At 45.5% G+C, this 5,160-nt stretch overlaps 1 protein-coding gene across 1 annotated transcript in view; it reads left to right on the forward strand.

The window, feature by feature from the left end:
• The first annotated feature begins 4,098 nt into the window (after positions 1 to 4,098).
• MANSC1 (MANSC domain containing 1) overlaps positions 4,099 to 5,160 on the forward strand; it is a 17,752-nt gene continuing 16,690 nt past the window's right edge. The window contains exon 1 of the mRNA XM_046643024.1: positions 4,099 to 4,267. The gene's annotated coding sequence lies outside the window, so the exon portion shown is untranslated. The remainder of the gene's footprint in view (positions 4,268 to 5,160) is intronic.

Consider the following 5,160-nt stretch of genomic DNA (forward strand, 5'->3'; position numbering starts at 1 on the left):
ATCCCTAAGACACTTGCAGTCTGGTGGCAAGAAAATTAAGTGGGCATTTATAATACAAGGATTCTGCTGGAGGAGCTTTAGAGGTAGGAGATATTTGGGACTGATGCCATTTAGCACCTTTAAAATCACTTCCAGATGAACAGCAACCTATGTGGCCTGTATGCCCAATAACTAACGATCGAACAGCCTTTCCAGTTTATAAAGAACTTTCATATATATTGGCCCCGAATGACCTACCTATAAACTAGGTAACAATTTCCTAATTTTACATAGAGGTCAAGGATTTTATTCTTCATCACACAGCTAATGAGTAATAAAACCAGGGTTTAAGTTTTTAAAAGTTCATTATGCCTCTATCCACTCCAGACTAGCTGCTTCTCCCATATCTTTATATTGCCTGGCACTCCATCCATCCAGTCTCCCACGCCAGAAATCGGCTTACCCTTACCACCACATCCAACCACTCACCAAGTCTGAAGAGCCTCTCTCTTTAATTTCTCTTCCATCTCCATGCCCCACTCAGAGCCCCCTCACTTATTCCATTTCTTGGAAGACAGGCCTCTGGCCTCACCTTCATCAATCCATCTACATGTGGCTGGCATAGAGAATTTTCTGGAATATTAATCAGGTCTCTGGACCTTTTACTGCCCTATTAAATCCTTAAATAACTCCCCATGGCTTCAGGATAAAGTTTAAAATTCAGCATATGAGAACCTTCTTGCTCTAACCCCAGCCCCTCTCTCTGCTCCTGTATGTACACAGGCAACCTCTGTGCCAGTCACGATGAAATTCCCTGAATAGTCATGCTGTTTTCTCTGTCTGGAATAATCAGCTTTTTTCTCTCCATCTAGCTAACTGAACTTCATTTTTCAAGACTTAACTTATGGTTGAAAACTCATGTCCACACAAAAACCTAAACACAGTGAGCCAGCCCCGTGGCCGAGCGGTTAAGTTTGCATACTCCGCTTCAGTGGCCCAGGGTTTCGCTGGTTCAAATCCTGGGTGTGGACATGGCATGGCTCATCAAGCCATGCTGAGGCAGCATCCCACATGCCACAACTAGAGGGACCCACAACTGAAAATATACAACTATGTACCGGGGGGGCTTTGGGGAGAAAAAGGAAAAATAAAATCTTAAAAAAAAAAACCTAACCACAGTTGTTTATAGCTGCTTTATTTATAATTTCCAAAACTTGGAAGCAACCAAGATGTCCTTCAGTATGTGAGTGGATAAACAAACTCTGGTACATCTAGACAATGGAATATTATTCAACACTAAAAAGAAAAGAGCAATCAAGCCATGAAAAGACATGGAGGAGACTTAAATGTTTATTACTAAGTCGAAAGAAGCCAGTCTGAAAAGGCTACATACTGTGCGATTCTAATTATATGACATTCTGGAAAAGGCAAAACTATGGAGACAATAAAAAGATCAGTGGTTGCTGGGGGTTGGGGTGAGGGGGAGGGATGAACAAGCTGAGCATGGAGGATTTTTAGAGCAAAGAAAATACTTTGTATGAGACTATAATGATGGATACATGTCATTATCCATTTGTACAAACCCATGGAATGTACAGCACCAAGTGGTCCCAAGGGTAAACTATGGACTTTGGGTGTTTATGATGTGTCCATGTAGGTTCATCCTTGGTAAAAAAAATGTACCTCCCTGGTTGGGGATACTTATAATGAGGGAGGCTCTGCAAGTGTTGGGGCAGAGGGTATATGGGAAATCTCTGTGCCTTCTTCTCAATTTTACTGTGGCCCTAAAACTGCTCTAAAAAAATAAAGTCTTTAAAAAAAAAAACGATTGAGCTTACGCACTTCCTCCCAAAAGTTTGGATTATATGTCCCTCTTCTGAGCTTCCTTAGGTAGCATCTTCTATCATAACAATTATTCTTTACACAACAATTGATTTATTTGTCTGTCTCCCCTATTTAACTATAAGCATCTTGAAGGTAGGTCCCATGTCTTATTGATCTTTAATTTCCCCTGCAGGTGTTTAGTACATGTTTTTTTGAATAAAATACTTTTTAAAAAACCTGCCTCCACATAAATGGGACTTCTAAGGATCAGGAGAAGAAGATCAAGAATCTCTGGGGCCAGCCTCCGTGGCATAATGGTTAAGTTCAGCATGCTCTGCTTCATGGGTTCAGATCCCAGGTGTGGACCTACACCACTGGTCACTCATGCTGTGGTGGCAACCCACATACAAAATAGTGGAGGATTGGCACAGATGTTAGGTCAGAGCTAATGTTCCTCAAGCAAAAAAGGAGGAAGATTGGCAGCAGATGTTGGCTCAGGGTGAATCTTCCTCAGCAAAAAAAAAAAAAAGTCTCTTCAGGAGATGAGGTGACAATGGATGTAATTTCTAATTTAAACACCTAGTTTATATCAATAGAAAAGAGAGGTCACATTTCTCTTTATATCAATAGAAAAGAGAAGTCACATTCAAAGAATTCAAAGAATGTGACTTCTCTATACCCCTGGACCCTCAAATATATCATCTGCTGAGATCAAAATGTACTGTGTACATCAGTCTCTTATTGCAACAGGAAAATCACTCCAATGGGAAATCACTGTGGAATTTCCCTGTCTTTGGTAACTCTTTAAAACCAAGTTTTGGCAACATTATTGTAATTCAGGAGTAGGTCATCCTCTGGATACAGCTGGTAGAGTTAGTTTCACACAATGGACCATTGTTCACAGGCATTCTCTGTCAACATGTGCTTCCTGTAGCTATTGGTTAAAACTAGGATGTAGCTGTTGGCTGTATCAGGCCTAGAAGAATAATCTACCATGGCATGGTGCTTTAGGTCTGAAAGTTCTTCACACCAACCAAGGTGGAGATATTGTTGAAGGTTAGACCACTCGGCAAGTTAAGTGTCAGTGGTTTAGTAATGTTCCATTTGTGTGTGTGTGTGTGTGTGTATGGGGGTGAGGTTGGAGTGAGCAGTGACTTAGAAACACATTTCTACAACCTATGCCCTAGTAGTTCTTTCCCATTCATTCAATCCACAAACGTATTTTAAATATTTACTCAGTACTTATTACATACCAGGTACTATGCTAACTGTTAGGGATACAATTTTAATAACTATAGCACACACCATTGTTTTCATCATTATTATCCTGTGGAAATTCATAAAGAGAACCTCATTAAATTGGAGTCTGGAGGCCAAGAGGGGAAACTCTCAGGACCCACGGCAATAGCAGAGTCCAACCGAAGAAGAAAGGCTTCCTCTTCTTGACCAGTGAGAAGCTCAGAGAAATGAGAGACTGGCACAACTCAACCAGTGAAAAGCCATTACACCTCCAACTCTCCGTTTACAACAGCCCTCCCAACTTCCTCTTCTCCTCTATAAAAGAATTTCTTCTCTGCGTGTTGGGGGGTATTTGCAGGTGACTCACCGTGGTTGCAGACCCTGAACTGGGATTCTTTGCTAATCCCAAATCCATTTTTGCTGGAGAAATAACTGGTTGTCTATTCGTTTAAGGTCAATACTCTATACCTATAAAAAGTAAATCCTGCAGAATCCCAAATGTCTTCCCTGAGGCTTGATTTGCACGTAACACTTAACTCAAGAGTAGCCAACTCTGAGGACCCTCCGTGCCCCCGATGATCGAAATAGGATTCTCCTAACTATGACCCAAGGAGAAAACACTGTAAACTCTTGAACGTGGAAAAACTGCGCTCAGCGGTTGGCTCTGGGCTAGACTAGGACACAGATGTGAGAGGCAGATTGCACTGTGTACATTTTGGTACTGTCTGACTTTCGTCATGTGTATTTGCACGCTCTCTGGCCTTCAGGAAGGAGAAAGCACAGCTGCAGACCCCAGGCAACCGCGAGGGTCTGCCAGCGCGCCCTCGCAGCGCCCACAACCCGGGTGCCCGGCGTGGGTAAGCAGGTTGGGGCTGCAGGGAACGCGGCTTCTGGGCTCAGCGCTGCAGCGGGCGCCCGGAATCACCGCGGGGAGGGGCTCGAGGCTCATGCCTGTGCCCGGAGGACCGCGCTCCAAGTTGCTAGGAAGCAGCTCCGGGTTGCAGTGCAGGAATGTGCCCTTCCCCCAGGCAAACTTTCGGCCGCTGCAACGGAAGCAGGAACTTGCGAAGCACAAAACCTGCCGGGCGCGGCGGAGCTGCGGAGCATCCCCTGCCGCCCTCGCCGAGACCCTGGCCCGGATTCGCCGCTCCTGGCCCGCCACTGCGTTGGAACTGTCCCCGCCCGGGGAGGGCAACCGGGACCCCCGGGGTCCTTTCGCCGCCAGGTAAAGGCGTCTCCGTCCTCTCCTCCAGACCGGCTGCAGGCGGCGTCGCCACCTGCCGAGAGCAGCTCTCCTCCCTTCCCCGGCGAGGCTCCTCCACCCCTCCGGGAGCACGCGAGGGACCAGGCTGGAGCGAAGAAGGGCTGAGCAGGATCTTCGCGGCGCTGCGGCATCCCAGAGGGGATCTCCAGGCAGACCAGCGGCACCTGCCATAGATGGCACTGGCTCCGTGTCGTCATCAGGAGAGGCAGACTAGTTTAGTGAGCGACATACATTTCCTCAAAGGAAAGGGAAATTTTCCTATTTTTTTCTTGCATGATTTGTCTCCTGTCTCCATTATTGAACCTGCTAATCGTCTAATATTCTATAGGATGTGACATCTTGATAAATTAGGTTAGGTTATGCTGTGAGTAAAATGATTTGCAATATTTGACACCGTTGTGTACACGTACGTGTGAGTGACTGTCGTAAGCAGGCGTTAGAGCTCAGGTACTTCCTTTGCCTTCCACCTGTGTCCTTTTCCCTCTGTCTTCAACTTGACTATGGACCTTTAAGGCCTAACTAATAATGGATTCGAAGAACTAATTTCCCTAATAACTGTTGAGTGTCTTTAATGAGATAAACTCTTCAGTACTTCTCGCAGTCCAGGCGCTATAAAGAGGCTGCGTACTGAAAACACAGCTGCTTAGCCCAGCTCCTTACATAGTTCAGGTTTCTTTGCAAGAGCTTGAGGAGAGATGTCAGAATCCATTCAAAGTAAAGTACTGGCCTGGTTTTTCTCTTTTGTTCCTGTTTTGTTTTCTTTAGGGCTAGAAAAGAGACTCCAAAATGTGGCAGGATAAAAAGGTAACCTGTGCCAGGAGTCTTGACCCCGGGGGGGGGGGGGGGGGGGGGGG

This window comes from Equus quagga, chromosome 1 (genome assembly GCF_021613505.1).
Source record: "Equus quagga isolate Etosha38 chromosome 1, UCLA_HA_Equagga_1.0, whole genome shotgun sequence".
Taxonomy (NCBI): Eukaryota; Metazoa; Chordata; class Mammalia; order Perissodactyla; family Equidae; genus Equus; species Equus quagga.